Raw genomic sequence first — 23,050 nt, 5'->3', positions numbered from 1 at the left:
ATTATTGAGTATGGAGGATAGTAGTACCACTGGGACATAGCCACCAAGCTGGACTTCTAACAACCAGAGGTCACCATGTATCTGGAGGTCACCATTATAAGACACACTAATATGGTGCCATTCATCCCATAAGCACGGTACGCATACTCGAAATTACGAGTTTTATCGAGTTGTCCGCTCCATATCCGCCATATTCCGTCAAATCAGAGGCCCCTCTTGCAGGGTGCGACTCTTTGCTGTGCATGATTGGTCTTGAGCCATCAGCTCCTGACTTAAAGCATTGCCCTACGTATGGAATAATACCAAGAGCCTTAATCGCCGAGTTTTTCAGTAAATGGGCGATGCTTCTCTTATTGAGTGAGAATGCAGTTCCAAGCTCATATTGCAGAGATACATATATTCATGTGTACTTCTAAATTTTATTGAATGGCGACATTTAAGGTGCGTTACATTCCTTCACCATACAACTTCGAGGTGAGATCAGCAATAGCGCCGCTCAAAAACAAAAACTCCGACATGGTTCACGAGCTTGTAAGCGACATTTCGTCTTATTAGGTACTATCAACTATACTGTGTATGAAATTGATTCCTTCCCAAACTTACTGGTTGAAATTCTTCAACTTAACGTCAAGCCTCGCAAATACACCAGTGACAAGATTGGCAGAATGTTAAATTCTGGGCTCAAAAAGTTAGGGGGGACCGCGATAGCTCCAGCAATTTTTAAGACGAACCCGAGCCCCAGGCGATGACCTACTGCCTGATCATGACGAAATACGAATAAGAATTTACGTAGCTGAAAAACAAAAGGCTGCTGGAGCTTACGACCTGCCAGCCGAGGTATTCATGTAAGGCGGCGCGAAGTGGTTAAGGTGCATGCATCAACTCTTATGCAGAATAAGTGTGCTCTGCTCAATCTACAAGTGACCTCGCCGTACTCGCCATCTCTAAAAGTATTCGACACAAGTCTCGATGCAGGTAACAGAGAACGAGGAAGGCCTCCTCTATGTCGGAAAGACCATTTCCATTTGGCCTCAGTTGACACAGAAGAGAAACGGTTGTCGTGCTCTGTGGACTCGGTAAAAATCGCTTAGGCGGTTACAGCGCCAATAAAGAAAGAGAAGAAGAAGCATTTACTTTAAAAAGTTTATTTATTTAATAAACGTCTCACTAGAAAAAATGTTTGAGTCTGAATTGTAAGCAAACATACATAACTAAATAAGTGCATAATTGACCGCCATAAAAGTCAACATATGGAAGCAATAAAAGCCTTTACAACCCAGCAGCTCTATTGCGTAATTAAGTACGGATTGAGTTTCTTTGTCTACTTGAGTTGTTAAAGTGACAAGCAACGCTGTAATAACTCCCGAGTCAATTAGACTCCTAAATTGCTTACTTACTTCAATTGTTCACATTTGTGAATTGCTACAGACATTATTTGCAGTGTTTCTACTTTTGCACAGTCCAAATGATATACATATTTGCGATGCAGCTTTTCAAATTTCGTGTTGATTGTAGAGTGTATTAAAGTATAAAAAACACTTTGAAAGAAGAAAGCGGTCATACAGGAAAGACAATCTCGAAATAGGTACATACACCCCTCAACAGATTTCAACTTACATTCAGAAATGGTATGTGTCGCCCTCACGATATTAAGTTTTCTTGATATTAAATAAAATGGATTTTTTCTCGAATCCGTTATGAACCCTATCGATATCAGACTGAAGGTCAACCGAATCCATAAATTTTGTTATAACAGTCAGGTAGGTAGGTAGGTGTGGCTGTCAGGAACACACATAGGTCACTAGTTACGGCCCGTTGTGATACCACAATCAAGAGTTTTCACTCCCCCTTGCTCAACCATTCTGAATCCTTGACGATGCTCAATAAAACTGAACAGGCTGTGCAGCGCGCTCTCCGTGGACTCGCCCTTCAGGTATTGTAAGACAACAATCGAATGTCAATATTGTAAGATAGGTAGTTACTAACTACCCTTTCTAGGGGTTTAAGTACAAAGGAATAAAGGCTAAAAGGTCTGAGATACTTTAAATTTGCATGTGAAAGACAATGGAGATAGATCTCCACGCCGTTGGTATGTAATTTGACTTAAAATTGGCTCTAAAGATGTTCATCATCCAATTTTCAGAGATTTCAAGCAGCCAGTTACGTGGGTATAATCCCATCCGGCCCGCCGCTTTATAGCACTTGAAGCTTTGTATCGCCCCTGCAATTCTCTCCCTTGTGACAGGCACGTTTACCACCCAGTTCTAATTTTTCCATTCACGTCGTGGTTCTGAAACCGCCTTGCTTCGGCTAATTTTTCTAAGTCTGGCAGTCTCGGAAGTCTGGCTATGCCATCGACATCGATTTTTGCCCCGATATTTGAACAACATCGATTAATTGCCTCGATGACTTCCATCAACGTTCGTGGCATATTAAAGTCCTTTCTCAAAAAAATTTGTAGAAGTTTTTGATTTGGCTAATTATTCCTGGTCCCGAAAGCTACTTTTGGCTTTTATAAAATCTGAAAACTTTTCCTATTCCTTTGACTTCATGTTTCAATTATTTATTTATTTTTAAAGTTTTAAGTTAACTTACTGTTGTTTTTTTTTGCATATTATTGTGAATATCATGCTATGGAATTTACACTCCATCATTTCACATTTTAAACACCCGATATTATGTGAACCTCGACACTTACTTAAGCATAACATCGATGCTTCAAACATCGTTTTGTGAGGTCGATGTCGCACCTCTACTCGAAAGTATCCTTGACACCACTACAGATGTCCTCTTAGCTTCCCGCAAAGCCTTCTTGTAAGCGCCCAAAAACTGCTTATATCTTTGCCACTCAGATTCGTGACTCAGCTGTGTAATGCAGGATTTCGGCAGTGAGTCCAATTCCCGAGGCCACCAATGGTGTTTACGCTTGCCCCTGGGTCTAGGGTCAGGACAAACTCTAGCCAAACCCTCTGAGCAAATCCGGGTAAAAAAAGTTAACCATATCCCTCGCAAGTGGGGCTGGGCTCACTAGGTGCTGGACATGGTAACTTACTTTTCAAAGTGTCTTTATAGCCTTTTTGGAACCTGCGGTGCAGTTAGAGAAAAGTGTGGAATCGTTTCAACATATCTATTGTCGAAAAAAGAGTGTTCGTTAAGAACTCACCAGATTTTAACCATATCAAAAAGATTGTCGTTACATAGTGTAAGGTCTATGATCTGCTGACGGTTTTTTCACAACAAAAGTAGATTCTGAACCCCTATTGAGTTGTTCACCCAAGGTTGTTGGATGAGCCCGACATCTACGTCGCCTTTATAAAGGCGATCAGCCGAGGCTACTCTAGATTTGCGAACGTTGATCTGCGACACCCTCAATTGAGGTTTCTGCCGCATTCTCCACTGCTACGACCAGCGTTGCCAGGTTGACGTTTTTAACGTCATTTGGACGCTGTTTGTATTGTATCCTGTTGACGTTTGGACGTTTTTTGTGTAAAAAATTGCGTTTTTTAACTTCCCAGTAATTTTTCTCTATGCACAATATATTCAATGTATAGCGTACTATTTGCTTGTATAGTGTACTATTTGCTACGCTCTCACGTTCGGCAAATTTGTTACTAAATCTTGTAAGTAGAATTGATTTTGAATTATTTTCGCACCAGGGTGGGAAATAAAGTCAATTGACCTTATTTCCGTTGATCTTATTACCTGTCACCAGCTTTTGTTTTAAAACGTTTCTTCTCTTTTTCTTATCTAAAAGGCATATTTACGTTCGATTTAGGGCTGGAAGTTCTATCTGGATTTTTTGAATGTATTAACCGATATCGGGATATCAAAATTAACGAATATTAATCGGATAATTAATTGGATAAAAACAAATATAACGAATATTAATTGGATAACCGGATTGCATCTGTATAAACGAAGATCTGGATATCCGAGTACATGGGTACTCCCAGCCCTAGTCCGTTCGCTTGAATTAAAGCAAACCTTTTGACCTCACTTCAGAAACATAAGTCACAACTTTTTGTATAGGGGTCATTGCAGCAAAGGCGACACCACAGATCTGAATTAAATACATACATAGATTGTTTTACTGTTAGAAACGCAGTCGTAGTGCAGCTATCTATGATATGTATAGTATTTTCACATCAAGTTGTTAAGGCATTTCTCGTGTATTGAAGGTGACAATGCAAGTAATAATTAACGCCCCGTCACAGCAAAATTTTTTTTTTCCCTAACATACAAATTTTTAAGCTTCTCATTGTTTAAATAACTCACTTTTATTAATATATAATAAATATTCATATCGGACCAGTAGATTAAATTATGTAATAAAGTTGTATGCTTTATTAGTTCCGTAATAACCTAATGTCTGTCCTCAAGTTTTAATATTTTGAGACTTGTCAAATTAATTGTTTAGAGAAATTGCTTACTTAGAGCAAAAACTAGTTAAAATGTCCCCCCGCCACGTTGGCATGCCCCATAATTTGTTGTATATATTTTAAAGAATACAGGGTGTACTAAAGTTTTGCACATATTTTTTTTTGAAACATGTTAACTACAAAAAATTTAAAATTAGGAAACCGATTAGGTACTATAAAATTTGAGTACATGAAAGACGAAATATGTAGCTATCTATCAAGTTTAGCCTAAGCGGATTTTTATTTTTTGTTTATTTATAGAGGGTTGATTTTACTGTTATCGGAATTCACCCTCAGACAATTAATATTGTTTCGGCATCATGGCTTTCCGAAAAGGGTTTGAGTTTCTCGTATTCATTTGCGATAAAAAAAGTGTTTGCCGACATTATTAGGGCTGTTCAGGATATTGTAGAAATGGTCTTGGATTTGCATTTGCAAAGTTTATGCTGGCTACTACGGCAACCTTTTGCATTTTATTGTTGTAAATTTACAAATGCACCGAAATATGCAAATGCAAGATCATATGCCTTGTATGTATCCTGAGCAGCCCTATACAATTACTTTTATTTTAATGTAACAATCTGTTTGTCTGTAGATATTCGTACGTCGTAAAGCGTCAGCGGTAAGTTGTAGTTTTACACTTAAATGCCTGCATTTGCTGTAAAATAAATCCAATGAATCTTATTTGTAAACATGCTTAGGTGCAAGTACAACCGAACATACTCCTGCGCATTCATATGTATTTATGCAAATACAAATATTCATCTGCAGTAGAGTCCGGTTATAACGACTTCCAAGGGACCGTTGGAAATATGTCGTACTAACCGGACGTCGNTTAATTCTGCTATAGGACATTTTTGCGCACCTATTTACTCATCGGTAATCACTAACCAACTGCCAAAACACTTCAGCTATCGAGTGCACATAACTTAAGTATTTTTGACGAACAAAAATGCAATAGTTTATATCAAGTGAATCCAAAATTGACGTTTGTCGAAAAAACATCGAATGAAAATGACAAATGTCGCTGTGAACTTAACGTTATCCAGACCAGACCAGAGATATGCGCCTTCGATGTTCAGTTGCTGCATAACATGTTGTGCGACGCTTCTAATTTTCTGTGAATTTTTAAAACTTTTATCGTTCTAACCGGACAATTTATTCATAAATTACGTTGCTTTAAGCGGAGTCATATTAAACGCACGTACTTTCAAAGTGATTTATATGAAAACTACAATTTGAGGTTGTGTTTACGTCGCTAAAAGCGGCCGGTCGTTACATGCGGAGTCGTTATAAACGGATTCTACTGCAGTTACATTCACATATTCACACATACATAGATATGTATATACGACTTCTGAAAAAAGCTTCAAGTCGCACTTCTTTGGAGCGAAAACCATACTTCAATCTTAGCGCTTGGACATCGCGGCTCCAGTTTCGTTCGGATGTTCAAGACGATCAGTAGAAGGCCGGAATAACACTTCAGTTACGATTGCAAAACGAAAACCATAATTTAAGGTATATTGATTCAAGGTCGAAAGGTTTAAGCGCGACTTGGGTAAACAGTAAAGATAAATGAACTAGTTTTGTGTAAATTGCAAAAGATCAATATGAGTTGAAGTGATTTAAAAAATTAATTTAAATAAATGCATGTATGTAAAGCACAACTTTTTTCGCATGTCTCGTGAAAAAAATACTATAAAATAAGTATCTATACTTTTGATCTCTTTATCGGGCATACATAAGTAAAATCTTTAATAAAGCCATGTTTACTTTACAATTGTAAGAACAGTATCGGTCATATCACCCAGTTTCAAAGTGACGTTGTTTGCCACTTAAGGTTACTTACTATCTTCTCTTTCAAAACGCTTTAAAACTTTGTTGAAAACTAAAAAAAATCAAAAAAATTTCATTCAAATTTCAAATTTTTTTCGCAGAAATGTTAGAATATTTCTGAGAATACAGTTTTATATCCTATTCAGTTTTAGTTCTAGTTTCAAGTGGCTAAAAATTACCGTTGATTTTTTTTTTTTTACTTGCTTCCATATTATTTCATATGGAAGAAAACCACAAAACCTTTTAAAAAAAATCAACGGTAGTATTTAGCCACTTGAAACTTGCACATTATTACACTAAAATTGAATGACCTACAAAACTGCATATTCTGAGAAAAAAGTTTGAAATTTGGAAATTTGTTGAATTTTTTTAGTTTTCTACAAAGTTTTCATCTTAGGCTTACATGGGTTTATATATTTTATTGAACCTTTTTGGTCCAACATTTTCACCAACAATTCACCTTTACGATTTTCTCCAGTTGTGCGGCATTTCATAGCACGGTTATTCGCAAAGCGAAATACATTTTTTCCTCTTCACTCCCTCGCGGCAACAATGACCCGGTTCTATAGTGAATGTCCTAGAAGCTTTACAGTATAGTAGGTAGCAATTTCAAAATGGGTGCGAATCATTGTTCTACAGAAATGCAATATACATATACTTATTTCAGACGAAATACCGTAAAAGTTTGAACGCATAATAATATTGGAAAATCACATCCATTGGGCCAATTGCAACGCAGGAGCGTTGTTGTTGTTGTTGTTGCGTTCGATATACTCAATAGTGCAACAGGTCGATTTAATCTAACCTTCACGGCCCCTTTTCTCACTTGGCTATTTTTAGTAATAGCTCGACTTCAGCACCACTTGGCAGCACGTTTTTGCAATAGTATTGCATACATATTTAAAACATTAGCCAAATCGGATCATAAATAAGATTTTTAGTAATAACTCAACTACAGCGCCAACTGTCGGATTAAATTGTGAAACTAAACCATCCAGAGACCCACTCAAATACACAAAAAGTTTCGTTAAAATCCGTACAACCATTTAGGAGGATTTCACTCACAAACACACCTACATTCAAAGATAGCTAAAGGTCGGTACGTTTGTAGGCCTCACACCCCTTTTCAAGTAGCCCAAATTTTCTCCATGAGTATGGGCTTGATTTCAACTATATACATATCTCCATACGAAGTTCCGGTACTGTACCATGAATACTTTCAGAGATATGCAGTATAAAAATTCGATTTATATGGGAGGTTCCACGCCCCCCTTTCCAACATTTGCCCTCTTTCTTCATGAGTATGCGATTGATTTCGTATATCTCCATACCAAGTTCCCGAACTCTACCATGAACACTTCCAAAGATAGGCAGTATGAAAAATTCGGTTTGTATGGAAGATTCCACGCCCCCTTTTCCAATAGTTCCAATTTTTCTCCAAGAGTATGCGATTTATTTCGTACATCTCCATACAAAACTCTAGAACTCTACCAAAAAATTTCTAGAGATAAGCAATATGAAAAACTTGGTTTGTATGGGAGATGTCACACCCCTTTTTACAATAGCTAAAATTTTTCTCCAAGGGTATGCGATTGATTTCGTATATCTCCATACCAATTTCCAAAACTCTACCATGCACACTTTCAGAGATATGTAGCATGAGAAATTCGGTTTGTATGGGAAGTGCCACGCCCCCTTTACATATAGATTTTTTTCAGCCTAAAACCATCCTTGGGACACGTGCGGCAGGTGGCAGTTTCAAAAAAATCGGTTCAGCCGCTCTCGAGCCTTGCAAAAACTAACAAACGGCTTTCTAAATATATATTAGTTCAGATATATTATATATTATAATTATACTTTGACAGTATCCGTTGTTTCTGATTGGCGCAAAAAAATCTTGCCTAGTGACGAATTCGCCCCTTGATATGGTCGTTACTTAAAGCTATTTATATTCGAAATTGAATGAAAATTGGAAAACAGGAATCTATAAGCTTATCCAGGCAAAAAGCTACCTACGTACCGAATTTTAAGCAAATCGGACCATAAATACGATTTCTTCGAACAGATCGGTCCCTGGTCCACTTCTCGGACAAAATGGATCATATGTGCTAATATATGCTAAAAAGCTACCTACGTACCGAATTTTAAGCAAATCGGACCGTAAATACGATTTTTTTCGAATTCTCGGAAAAAATTGACCATATATCCTAATATATGCTAAAAAACTACTTACGTACCGAATTTTAAGCAAATCGGACCATAAATACGATTTTTTAGAATAGATCTGTCCCTGGTCCACTTCCCAAAAAAAATTTATCACATATGCTAATACATGCTAAAAAGCTACCTGCGCACCGAATTTTAAGCAAATCGGACCGTACATTCGATTTGTTCGAATAGATCGGTCCCTGGACCACTTCCCGGAAAAAATGGGTCATATATGCTAATATATGCTAAAAAGCTACTTACGTACTAAATTTTAAGAAAATCGGAATATAATAAGATTTTTTCGAATAGACCGGTCCCTGGTCCACCTACCCGAAAAAAGTAATAGCCTAAAACATGGTGGTTACCGAAAGCTATTTGTATACAAAATTTCATGAAAATCGGACCAGCCGTTCGCGAGATTACCTGTTGCAAAAAAAGGGACTTCTCTTTATATAATTAGTATAGAATAGATAAAAGGCAAACAATATCACTTTTAAATGGTGTTGCTAATGATATGACCGGCACTGTACATACATATGTATTAATATGTACTGGCAAAAAAGGCATGCACTTTCAATAAAATATGTTAATTTGTTATCACAGTTTTGAGCTATTGCATGGCATAAAACAATTACATAGCACACAACTAAATAATCCGGCTGTTGGCTTTACCTTAACGGGAAGAGGAAAAGTTCACGTGTATTATCTAGTTCCGGCCATATTAATACTTCCTATGATTTCAGACTACGTACATACACTAGGCGACAAATGAGTGTGTACACCTTGTTCTAATATTATATTCACAATTATTTTCACGAACAATGTTTTGCACTGGCGTTGATTTTTTGAAAGTTTGTTGCTAACGGTCTCCCGCATTTTATTTCATAAGAAATTCATGCTTATTTGAAGAAAAAATACAAAAATCGCCTACTGTGCAACACTTATTAAAAGTGATTAGATGTTTTAAAAAAGTATGCGTGTTTAATTTCTGCAATAAGTTTGACAGTCTGCCGATTTTATGTAATATTAACTTTTGTTTTATACAGTGCATATATGTGTACATATGTACGTATAACCGACTTCGGGTTTTGAACGGAAGTGTGTTAAACCGACCGACCGGAAGTCCATTTTTTTTAATGGGATATATATACATGTTTTTATGTACCATAGATTCGGATTCTGCACATACATATGTATGTAAAATTACACAACTTTTTTTAAACTTTTTTATCGGATAAGTCTTTTTAAATCTCTGAATGACCTTCGAACTTCAACTTGTCCTGAACTTCTAAAATAGACGAAAATATTTTTATTGATAAACGAAAAAATATAAACCACCAAGTCGGGTATGCTCTATTTTTAGTAGTATTACTAACTTCGGGTTTCGACCGAAAGTGGTTTAAACAGACCGAAAGTCCATTCTACAAAAAAGTTTCGGTTAAGAGTTATGTATTTTTTCCCGCATAGATCCCCGACTAGGGAGTTCATATTCGTGCGGCTTCCAATAACAAAAATTGTCTCCATTTTATAAGGGCTGGACAGGTGGTCTAGGACACCCTATATACTCAGCTTCAGGAATACGGTTTCAAATTCCCCTAAAAATGTATTTGGTGGACGGCAATATTTGATAATATAAATGGCCATCTCCGACTTAGTCAAACTTTTATCAATTGATAGCTTTGGCGACGAGTTTTGTAAGAATAAGTGTTCTAATCTCAAATTTTTGAGCAATTTAGCTCAAGTAGTTACTAAAATAATGCATTTTTTTCAGAGATGTGGGCGTGAAGCAAGAACAACATAGGCCAGTTTTGTTGAGATGAACAAAGTTCCTTCAGTAATAGTACCTACAATTTTCATCTCTCCTTCATAGCTTTCTATATCCATATCTATACGTAGCACCAATACAAACACCGATATTTAAAAATACCCATATTTATGGCCTTTGGAAATGCCCGCGGTCATTCACACTGAACTCTACAAAAATATTTTTATTAAAACGCAGACGTATGCAGTTTAGATGTTGGGAGTTTCACTGCCTGAGAAAAGATTGCCTGATTGGCGTTTGCTAACAACTTTGACTTTGAAAATTGCAAATTATTGAACAAATCTGGGAAAAATCAATTAGCTTTACTATTACATATATAGCATTGAGAATTGAAAGCAAAAGTTTAAGTTATTATCTACTTGCTTATTATTTATTAGTGTTTACGTAAACTGTACACTGAGGTAAGTAGATCAAAACTAATGTACCAATTTATATATGTAGGCATAAATATGTACATTGACAGTTCATACGTTTGCTTAGTATTTGGCCCAGCTGCCCCTCAATTTGTGATGTGCGCCTTGACACTGCCACACATCGGGAGGAGAAGCTTTTTCATGACCGAAAAACACTGGGAGGTTTACTATTGCCTGGCGAGGAGCTGCTGCTAATAAAGAAAAAAATTGTTTGGATGTTGCTCCGATCAGTTATTAAACCTGTGTCCTGCCAGGTGGCAGTGCACACCTCTATCTACTCGACTACTAAACCTTGTCGGAATAAAAAAAAAACTGTCTCTAAAATCAGCAAATTGAAAAAGTAGTTGGGAATAAACTACTTTTAAACCAATACTGCAGGCGAAAGAACGACTCTTCAATACTTCCTTTTTATCTCGCTTTTATTAGCTTGTGATGTAACTATGGTGCGCAAAAAATATGCAGCGATTTCCATTATCAGGTTACATAACTGATGATAGTACGAATGCAATTTCCAAAGATTGATTTCGCGTGTTATTCTATTCGTTATAATAGTTTTAGAATCATTGAATTTAAGACTGAAAAGATGAAAATACATTTATAGTTTAAAAAACTAAAAACTCGCTTTTATTACAATGCGAACTAAAAATACCCGCCAAAACGACGCCAAAGCGGTAATTACTTATTTCCCAAGAGGTCTCATCGAACGCAGAGATAAATAGTGCATACGAACTAAATATTTTGAAGTCTCTAAGTTATCCGCATGCGTTAATATCATGAAGCAGACATTCGCACAAAACAAATTGAAACACAAAATCTTGATTTTGAATATTTTTTTTCGAATTTTTATTGGTAATCAAACAACCGTCAAAGTTAACTCCAAATGTTCAATGTGGACGATTGTGTTTTCCAAGAAGCTCTTTTTCATTTAACAAGTTAAATGGGTCCAATTTGAACGTAATATTATTATGAGACAGGACAGGTCCTTCCCAGTTTTGACGGAGCTGGTGGTATTGCTGAACGTATTAGTGTCACGGTAATAATAAATTCAGACATCGCGACATAGAAGCAACTTTTTTCGTGCTGTCGAAAGCGGCTTTGAAGTCGACAAATGGATGGTGAGTGTCAATTAGAGATGGACATATTTCAGCCAGTGATGTAGCCAGGATTTTGGAAAAGGGGGATGACAAAAAATGTTCAGCCCTAACTTAAGTATAAAACACACAATGGTTAGAGGTGTCGCATGTACTGTTACATTGTTTTTTCACGCTTTCCTGGTTATCAGGTTATATGGTTATGTAGTTATATTTTTATTCAGTTTACAACAACAAAGTACACTCCACAATAATAATTTTTAACCAGATAACCTGTCAACATCGTCACATGAGCTAATAAGCTCTTTTGCAAGAGTGCCGGGCAGGGCTGCCAACTTGGTTCAAACCGTGCCATTTTTGGCCCTATTTTATTTCATATGGCACAAAATTTTTCAATTAGGCATAAAGTGCCAAAATGGCACTTTTGAAAAATGGTCATATTTATTTCAATACATTTTTGTGAAATTCAACTAAGATTTTCTAATTTCTATGGTGTATACAACTGGTTTATTTTACTTTGACATTGGACTTTTGTTTTAAGAATGTGTTTCTAATTTTGGTGTTAAATGAGAAGAATTAAAAGGAATAACACTTTTGTTTTTCTATTTGGCACATTTTGGCACTTTTTTAACCTTTATTTGGCACTTCATAGCTAAGTATAGTTGGCAGCCCTGGTGCCAGGTCACTTGCTCAATTTGGTGAATACCCCTAATGTAAAACACATTTCTCATTAACTCATAGAAGTCTGAAATTATTTTTTGACAGCATCCTATCAAGTACATACATACACATACATATGTACACACTTACAAAAATATCATGTTACATATTCACATAAAAGCTTATATACAGAAAGGGAAGAATAAAAACGTGCCTAGAATATACACAAATAATTAACAAAATAAAGAATGACTTCAACAAGATGACTCATACTTACATGAATGCATATGTATGTTTACAACAACGATCTTGAATGTGTGCTAAGCTTGGATTCTATCGAAAATTAATTAACAGCGGCTTTAGATCATACATTTCTTAAGTCTTGACGGAGTCGAGAGGAGTTTTTGGGTCCTGCTAAAATTTACGTTTTTTTAAACAAAACACGTCTTTAATTAAAAATGCATTTTATTAAATATTATTAATTTGTTAATGTCTCTCCTTTTGACCAAGCTGAGAGGCTGATGGCTTTTAAAGAAACTTTTTTTTTATTACCAAAGTATACTCTGAGGTAGAGATGGGCGCCAGAACAACTATTCAATTCCGATACCGTCCATGACGACATTCAATGTTTAGGTCGCAAAAATGCATTTTATTAAATATTATTAATTTGTTAATGTCTCTCCTTTTGACCAAGCTGAGAGGCTGATGGCTTTTAAAGAAACTTTTTTTTTATTACCAAAGTATACTCTGAGGTAGAGATGGGCGCCAGAACAACTATTCAATTCCGATACCGTCCATGACGACATTCAATGTTTAGGTCGCAAAAATGCATTTTATTAAATATTATTAATTTGTTAATGTCTCTCCTTTTGACCAAGCTGAGAGGCTGATGGCTTTTAAAGAAACTTTTTTTTTATTACCAAAGTATACTCTGAGGTAGAGATGGGCGCCAGAACAACTATTCAATTCCGATACCGTCCATGACGACATTCAATGTTTAGGTCGCAAAAATGCATTTTATTAAATATTATTAATTTGTTAATGTCTCTCCTTTTGACCAAGCTGAGAGGCTGATGGCTTTTAAAGAAACTTTTTTTTTATTACCAAAGTATACTCTGAGGTAGAGATGGGCGCCAGAACAACTATTCAATTCCGATACCGTCCATGACGACATTCAATGTTTAGGTCGCAGATCGCCCATCCCAACGTTTCAGATTTGCACCGCGACCCATGGGACCCGATATTATTACTTAATAAAACTCACATCGCTTTCAAGCAAATTTGAAATAATATACATAATAGTATATACACATACATATGTAAATTTTTTGGAATATTCTAACCTTGACATACTGAAAAACAAGGCGGCGCCATGAGAAATAACGCTCCTTGGAAAAATTTTGCATACGAGATATAAAGCCTAACGATCTTATTACAGTACAATACAAAAAGTAAAGGTGTTAGTTACAGGCGAATTTAGATTTTCGAAAATACTCAACCTCGTATACAATTATGTATATATGTAGATATATAAATATATCTTACTGATATATTGTTAGCAATTTAAAAGAAAATTTCATATGCATTCATACATACATATACCTACACGTATACATACATACATATGTGTGTACATATGTATCTGTAAGATTTTCTTTTAAATCTGTTGCTTTGGCCTTGATCTTCTTTGGTGTACGTTTGAAGGGCAGAAAACTCCACTGTCCTCTACTTACTCTAACACCTACACTCGCTATTGCCTAACAGGAGACATAAAAAAATCTATGTACTCGCGAATCTAGTTGTCATATGTATGTATATAGTTTAACTGTGTTTTTAGTTTCCTTTATCCTAGCATCAGAATTTTTTAAGAGGACTTTGAAATTTCAAGGATATGATAATTTAAAAAATTATTTTAAAAATTTCCTGCAATGTAGAATAACAATATGGGTAACAAATGAATGAGAACATTTCGTAGAACTGGAAACATAAATTTAGGTGCACAAAGACGAATATGTATTGAAAACGTCCTTTTAAAATTTCATCCTTAAGTATCCTTGAAAATTTGCAATATTAATTTATGAGAAAGTTATACTTTAAGTCCAATATACATATACATATGCACGTCTACTCTCTCGAATTTCGTTTTTCTAGCTCGGTTAGTTTAGGATAAAAAAAATCAATTCAAAATGGAATTCTGGAATATCCTTAAAAATTTCCAATATTTGCTAAAAAAAAAAATTATACGTTGGGTACCAATGTATACACTACCACAACACCATCAACAACAACTTTATTTATTCTATTTTAGAGATAGGACTTGATCCAAGACAAAAAAAACTTGAGTGAAAACCAAAAAGAATTAGCTTCATAAGAAGTAGATTGTGGGATACACGATCAAAAGCTTTTGAAATGTCAGTGTAGATGACATCAACTTGGCAAGTCGGTTTGTGAGGTACCAAACGTTTTTCCGTCCCCTGTTGACTACAAAATCTAGGTAGTTTAGAATCTAGACAGAAAACAAATTTTTTATTGTATTTTTTGTTTCCTACGTAGATCATATTTCCACTACTTATATTGCGTCTATCGTTTCCATTGTTTTGCTTTTCTTTGTTTACAGGTGGTGCCAACCAGAGCCTCTCTGAGCACTAAACCAACAACTTCAACTGTTCATAGTTCGATCACAGTTTGCATGTACATAAATATATATGTATGTAACTATGTGCTTATTCGTGCTCACATTATCATCTATAAATAATTAACTCATCGAAACTCGCATTTCAGTTGATTCCATTCAACAGCCTAAACCTGTTGATGGCTGTGAGCGCGCGCGCGTGTGCATCAAGTAATTCGTTCCCCGGTACACATACATATATAACGACATAAATACCAAGAAAATAGTAATATATAAAAATAAGCGTTGAAAAGTGTATTTAGTGTGTTTTGTATTAAAACAAATTTTTATAAATATATACAGGTAAACAGAAAGAAAGCAGTTGCAATGAATAAATTAATAAACTTTTATTTGATTAAAATTTTTTAATTGGAATCGGGTGTAATTTAGTTGATTGATAACATCAAAATATCACAAGTTGGCATAATAATGACAAGCTTGCATTTAATGACTTTTAATTGAAATGTTAAACAAACTACATATGTACATTATACCCTGTCGCGATGTATGTGCCAAAAAGAGTTCAATTTGTTCCAAGCGATTTTTAACACTCACTAACAGAGTATTTCAGGGAAGAAATTTTTCGGCACCCTGCAATAACGGCTAAATCAGTTTTTATTGATATCCGATTTCTATAAATGATACACTGCCGTTCAGATATTAAAAAGCTGACATGATTCCCCCATAAAATATTATCCTAGCATTTCAAATTAAAAATTTATATATTTTTTGTAAAAACGACACCCAGTAATCAATAGTAAGACGCTTTAAAATTTACTCCTATGGAAGTCTAAACTTCTCATTCGACAAACGTTCATTTATCATAAATAGTAATATAATAATCAAACGAAAATTGTGAAGAGATCCTACTAAATATAAGATATAAATGAAGAAAATGAGGTCCATAAACGTTACCAGATAAAGTACAACCCTATTAGGCAGCTAATCGGTGAGCGCCGGGAGCAATGTTGAAGAACATCGCAGTCCTCTTCGCAAACTGTAGAACCTTGTCAGGCAGAAAGCCTGCACCCAGGGGACTGATTCGCAGTGTGCAGGGTACTCACATAGAATATGTCCCACTGTCCCCCCTTTCGTTTGCATCTCCTATAGATCTTAACATTGGTCAGCGCCAGATGAAAGTAGTGGGATGCTTACAGGGAATGTGCCATTAGAACAACCACCAATAGTCTAGCTTTATGTCATATGCTCCGCATATAATCCTAGACACCTTGCAACCTTGCGTTTTAGTACGCGCCTTTTTCGCATGCCGGATCATTGGCAGGCCTAGCTCCCGTATAATTGCTTGGATGCAAATCGACACTTCCTCTAACAGCATAATTTCCGACAGGGCGCCTTCTTTGGCAAACCTGTCGTCCTCCACGTTTCCCAGGATGCCCGTGTGCCCCGTAATCCAGTAGAGATGCACGTCAGTACCAGTATGTAACAATCCAGCCTAATAGCCCGAACACAATGAAAACGACGAGCTACAAACCACAGCTGTCAAATTATTTTAACACGTACTCTTATGTAGATAATTATTTTGGCGACGACCGGGCTACGCGACGGCTGTGGTTGTGGCCAGATTAGATCTATTTCTATTTTTCTGGCGACAGATAAGGTTCTTCCTCTTCTTTTATGTCAAACTCATACAAATTCATGATGTCGCTGCCGCGTTCAAAGAAATCATGTCGCCATCGACAAAGCGTTTAGATAATGAAGATGACAAATTGGAAGCTGTGGTCCGTAGCTCGTCGTTTTCAATGTGTTCAGAACTTAACTGTCAATGTAGGGATTTACCTGTTTGTTTATTTACTAGGTTGCTTTTCAGTAGCTCCGCCGCTCTCCTTATGGCCAATACTTCCGTCTGAAAAATGCTGCAGTAGTTCGGTTTGTTGAGACCGAGTTCCACGCAGACGACTGCTGCCCCTACGCCTTTCCCCGTCTTCGACCCGTCTGTGTAGACATTCAACGAGCCAGCACTCTTCATACCCTCATGTGTTTGATCCATGATCCTATTTAAAACGTTTCTTTGTATTTATATACATACCCAGAGCCGCCAAGACAAAACCTGGACCTGGTAGTAAATATATGTGAGCTGGCATCCCCACACAATTTTTTTAAATTGTTTAAGGAATATCCAGCGATCTTATGATTCAACTATTCACAGAGGGCTTTGCAAAACAGTTGTACATAGAGTTTTTGCTGCAGCTACACATATGACCGGAGCACAAAAAACCTTTGTACTGCCAATTATTTCGATGCCATTCTCGGTTCTATGAATGTATTTTTGAAAACTCGTTTCACGATGCTTAAAAACCAAACAAAATTTATCAATTACGATAAAACCCCAAAAATGTTCTTAAAACTCAATAAAACCAAAATATTTTAGACTAAACTAAAACTTATAATTTTATTGGAAAGCTTATTAGAAATTTTTAACTGATAAGGAATTTTTACCCCCATGCAATTATGAGGTCGCTGTGGCTGAGTGGTTAGAGGTGAGTACTACCACTCCGTAAGACCTGCGTTCGAGCCGATGCCCGATCAACATTTAAATTAGAAAACATTTCTTTTTATAACAGCAGTCACCCCTCGGCAGACAGTGGCAAACCTCCGTGTGAATTTCTGTCTTGAAAAGGCCTCTCATAAAATCCATTAGCCGTTCGGAGGTGGCGTAAAACTGTAGGTCCCTCCATTTTGTGTAACAACATCAGAACGCACGCCACAAATTTTAGGAGAACGTCGGCCAAACACTTAACACATGTGTAAACGCCAAAATATTATTATATTATACATAAAATATCTGAAAAAATCTGGGCCCGGAGGAAACGCACCTATCGCCCTTTTCCAAGTAAATAGTGTTGTTTCGAAAGAAAGAGCAGGTTCTTTTAGAGAATTTCTTCTAAGTAGGTACTTATTTTGTATAATTTATGTTTTCTTAAAGAACTCTTAGATGTGTCCAGTCGACCACATATTGAGGTCGAAACATCGACATTAAAAATTAATGATCTAAAACCTGTGTTTTATGTATTCTCTGGGCCTGGAGCTTATCAAATAAAAATTACATCAGTTTACAATTCAAAGGCCGATAAACAAAAACAAAATTTTTTTTAAATTGTACAAAGTGGGATTTACACGGATTTTTTAAAGAAACTATATTTTTATTTAAAAAAAGTAACCAAAATGAATTAACAACAAAAATAGTATGTTAAAACTCGTCAAAATGTGTCGCGACTAAAACTTCTTCGACAACTCTATGTATGTACGTATGTATGTATATTGGCACCAATACTTACAATGCAGAACAAAATGTATCAATTGATAAAAAATAACCCACTTGTAGTTAGCTTTTTTGAGGGATTTCTATATGGCCTGTAGTTAGCTACAATATTTAAATATCCCGCACTCTGCAAATACTTTTTCGAATTGAGGACAAATAAAAGGGAGATTGAAATTTCAAATTATCATTTTGAAGTCATGTTTGACCGAGTTAGAATATGGGACCACCTACAGCAGAATATGGAAAATAAAAATATATAAAAAAAAAAAAATATTTTGTTATTCTTATTAATATTTTGTCCAAAAGTAATTAGTTACGTCAAATGCAGAGGTAACCACCTTTGACTACATCTAATGCAGCTAGCTTTCGTAAAAGAAAATATACAGATATTAAAGCCGTCATCGATTCGCCAACAATTAGCGAGTGGCGAAACGAACGAACTCAATGAAGTACAACCAAACTCGCTATCGTCTATTCGTGCTAGCTAACTTTGTTGTTGCTTTCACGTGCAAAATTTTTCGTTAAGGGACCGGAACTCAAACATAGCGAGCGAGCAGTGGCGAATCGATGACGGCTTAAGTGACTTTTAGCTCCTTCCTAATCAACTTAAAGTTAGCTTATATCAAAATCACTAACTACAACAGAAAAGCCATTTGAGATGCCAAAAAAACTCAATAACTGCAGTAATAATCTTTACCTGCCAATATTTTTGTTAAAATTTGTAGATAATTATATATTCAGTTTTATAAAAGCTACCTGCGACAATTTATGGCCCTTTTATCTTCTTTTTTTAAAAGCTCGATGAAAAATAGTAAGCTTAAAGGAAAAACGGGGTTTTTTCCAAAAAAAACTGTACCTAAAGAGTTTTACCTGTCACCCCACGATTTAATACTTAGGTTATTATACTCGTCGTACATATAAAATAGTTTCAATGGTTACCGAGTCTTGTTACAAAAATCATTAAATGGACGCAACTAAAATGCTACATTTAATAACATGGTTGCGAGTACTTTTCTCTGGTATAGCAATTATAAGACATAAAAGACTAGTTAAAATGCCAAAGTACAAGAACACAGATATTAGTCATGACGAAAATGTTTTTTTTTTACAAAATTGCACTTCATTTCCTATCCAGTACGACAAAGCGCAACCAATTACCTTCTGTTAATGTAGAAACTAACTTCAAATTGCTATATATGTAATCACCTAGCAGCCTCCTTGAGATAAACCAAATGCTTACACTTTTGATAACTTTGTAAATACATAATTCAATATTTGTTGAAAAATCATCTAATTTTGGGCAATCAACTATTGCAGCATTTAATGCTAAGTAATTTTAAATTGGTTTAAAAGACAAAAGAAACACACTGACTTTGAAGTGCTTTAAGCCAAATGCATTTTAAATGGTTGAAATCAAATGCAGCGTCGGATAATTGACAGCTTCCTAGGACTTCGCCATGTTCAAGTAAACAGTTCGTTCCAAGGATGAAAATCAGATCTTCAATTACGCATCGTTAGTCGTCAGTTGCGCATCGATATTTAAACTAGTTTCTTTCCGTACTGGGTACAGAGCGTCGTATGCAAATATGAACATATGTATATGTGCTCGTACGTATTTGGGTGCCCAGTATGTCATNAATTTCCCTATTTGAGGGATATTTTGCATCAAAAATTATTAAAAGGGAAAAAAGGGACACTTCATATAAATAAGGGATTTTCTTTTGACGCAGTTATTGTTGCATAATTGATCAAAATTCAAGAATATTCGACATTCTTACGTAATTAATCGTTCTGAAGATGTGATGTGGAGTGAAATGGTATATAATTGTTAAAAAGTATAAGGACAATTTCGAAAATTTTCTTACGTTAACCAATTCAAGCGCTGAGTAAGAAAGAATCTTTTCAGTTGTAACTGGTGTTTCATGTAAAAAGCGGAACAAATTATCTGATGAAATGTTAAATAGCACATGAATGTGCTTAAATTTTAAAGTCACCAAAAAAATTCTTTTAGGCCCTTAGTTAGTGAGCAAAAAAATGAAAGTAAAAAAATTAATGAGTGAAAAAAATGCAGAAAAAGGGGTTTTTTCTTAACAGCGGTCGGCCCTCGACAGGCAATGGCAAACCTCCGAGTGTACTCCTGCCATGAAAAACAGCTTCTCATAAAAATACACTCGCCATTCGGAGTCGGCGTAAAACTGTAGGTCCCTCCCCTTTGTGTAACAACATCAAGGGGACCAACACAAATTGGAGGAAAAGCACATATGTGTAAGCGCCAAACTATTATTATTATTTTATATGAATTTTACTTCTTTACTACTGAAACATGTATATGTTTAAATTCGTTGGGAATTTTGTGGGATAAATTTTCAAGATGTGGGTAATTGAGGGATTTTTTCCCCATTTCCGTGGGATATTTAACAGAGAATGTCTGGCATCACTGATTTGGGTGCCCAGTATGTCATAAAAAGTTAAACAAATATAATAATGTGCATGTACTATATGCATATGCACAAACCTAACTTCAAGTTAATTCATTAATTGTCGTATGTAATACCCTGCAATAATCTCTCTAATTTACATACAATACTCGTACATATGTATTTACATACATACATACGTACATATGTATTTACTTATTTATACAGTTCCAATAAAATTATTAATTCTAATTACACTTTGTATTCACTTAACAAAAATTCATACCAGCTCAAAGTCTAGAATTTTTCCAAGTTTTGGAGTGACAAGTTTAGAGTGACAAAACCCAAAAATAAGCAGAATATTATGTTGAAATAACTATTGACTTCATCGGCAGTGAGTTATTTCACAAAGGTTCTTAATTTGTTGATGATAATCGAGGAGAGCAGTTTTAATCAGAAACGTGAACCGGATGAAAAATTTGGTCGGTTCGGTTCAGCGGTTCGAACCGTTGTTGCACTTTTGGATTGGTTCGTCAAAACGGTTTTTTCGGTCTTTGAACCGGGGTTTGGGTTCGGTTTAACGGTTCGAAAAACAAACAAAAAAATAAGGCGCAAATTTAGGTGTCAAGGCGCAAGGTTAAGGGTCAAGTGAGATGGGCTGCCTTTACATTTGATATTGTCACATGGTAAAAAACATGGTAGGTATTACTATGTTTAACGAAATGAAGAAAAAGTGGGTACGTTTATCTATTGAAAATTGGTTGCAACGAACCTATAAACCTTTACAGAAAGTGGTTCGGTTTTCAGTTCGGATCAAACATTTGTGGAAAATTTCGGTTCGGTTAATGGTTCAGAAAAAAGCGGTTTTCCGGTTCAAAAACGGTTCGGTTCAAAACCGGTTCACGTCCCTGGTTTTAATACAAACCTGCCCATCAGCGATAGTTTTATCATACCGAAGTAACCCACAGGCCTTAACCCTAATCGTCTCTGTAAGAAAATTTGAATCGATCGTCCATTGGAGACTCAAACGCGATAGGTTGGCAGTCATCAGCGTTGTGTCAGCTGTTTCAGAAGTATTTTTTTGGCATATATGTACATTTACAAAATGTTTTTATAGTAGAATCGTGATAACTAATGCTTATAGAGCTAAATCATAGTAAAAAATAAAAATTTTAAGGAACAATTTTTTTTTTTTTTTTCATGTAAGTTACCATCTCACTGAAAATCACCCGCACAAACCTCTATCCTTCGCACCACCGCGATGGACCCATATCGATGATTATGCAGGTCGAGACCCTTCATAAAACGGAATGCTTCGGGCAAGCTCGGGAGCTACTATGCCTTATCCGGATACAGTGGATCTCTGTCCGGGCGTACGTGGTACGAAATATATTTATATACAAAACGTCGACAGAAAGAGAATCTCTGCCTCAACTACTTACATATCGACGGCTGAGTGTAAGATCGACCTACCTCGGCAGCCGGTTCGAAAACTTCCTATCTCAGGAACCTATTCAAAGACGCCTCAGAATTTGGTTGAAGAACGAACTATTTCAGAATTTGATCGAAAATCGTCCAATATTAGAATTTGGTTCAGAAATGCCCCATCTCAACTGAAAATATATAAAAATATGTCGAGAAAGAGCGTTTTTTGATTCGAATTTTAAAATAGGGCATTCTTCAACCAAATTCTAAAAAATTACGTTCTTGAAAAGTTTTCTGCGATAGTACGTTTTCGAACTGGCTGCCGAGATAGATCGTTCTTCCACTCAGCTGTAAAGCTTGAGTGATGGGGAAATCAGGAAAAATAAACTGGTTGGATAAAAAAATTACCTTGACTTTTAAAATTACCTTCAAAAATAGAAATTTCGATTTTTTTTTTACCTTAAATCATATAGTTTTACTGTTTTTTGTATCAAGGAATTCATTTCCTTGGTTACGAGAACCGTCTATTTTCGAACTACCTCTAAATTAACCCAAAAGAAGTCGCAAAATTGTCATGGAGTACACGAGAAGTGGGTCTGAAAAAGTTGTGAACTTGCCCCGAAATAATCTCGATTAAGTCTTGATACAGACCCACATAATCCCGAAATGTTTCCGAAATACTGCTGAATTAGTTCCTGAAATAGTCCTGATCAGGCCCCGAAATGGTAGAAAATTTCGTGAACTTTCCCCGAAATGATTCGAACAAGTCTTAAATCAGTACCAAAATGATCCGCAACTAGTTCCAA

At 35.8% G+C, this 23,050-nt stretch overlaps 1 long non-coding RNA gene across 1 annotated transcript; it reads left to right on the top strand.

The window, feature by feature from the left end:
- Positions 1 to 5,839: 5,839 nt before the first annotated feature.
- Positions 5,840 to 15,472, top strand: LOC108365468 (uncharacterized). Its single transcript, XR_001847935.1, has 2 exons — positions 5,840 to 5,936; positions 15,069 to 15,472. It is a non-coding gene; the product is annotated as an uncharacterized LOC108365468 (long non-coding RNA).
- The last annotated feature ends 7,578 nt before the right edge of the window (positions 15,473 to 23,050 follow it).

This window comes from Rhagoletis zephyria, unplaced genomic scaffold (genome assembly GCF_001687245.7).
Source record: "Rhagoletis zephyria isolate East Lansing unplaced genomic scaffold, Rhagoletis_zephyria_1.1 Rzeph_scaffold_01884, whole genome shotgun sequence".
Lineage (NCBI taxonomy): Eukaryota > Metazoa > Arthropoda > Insecta > Diptera > Tephritidae > Rhagoletis > Rhagoletis zephyria.
Note: the sequence above shows the minus strand (reverse complement) of the source record. Positions and strands in the feature narration are given on the sequence as shown.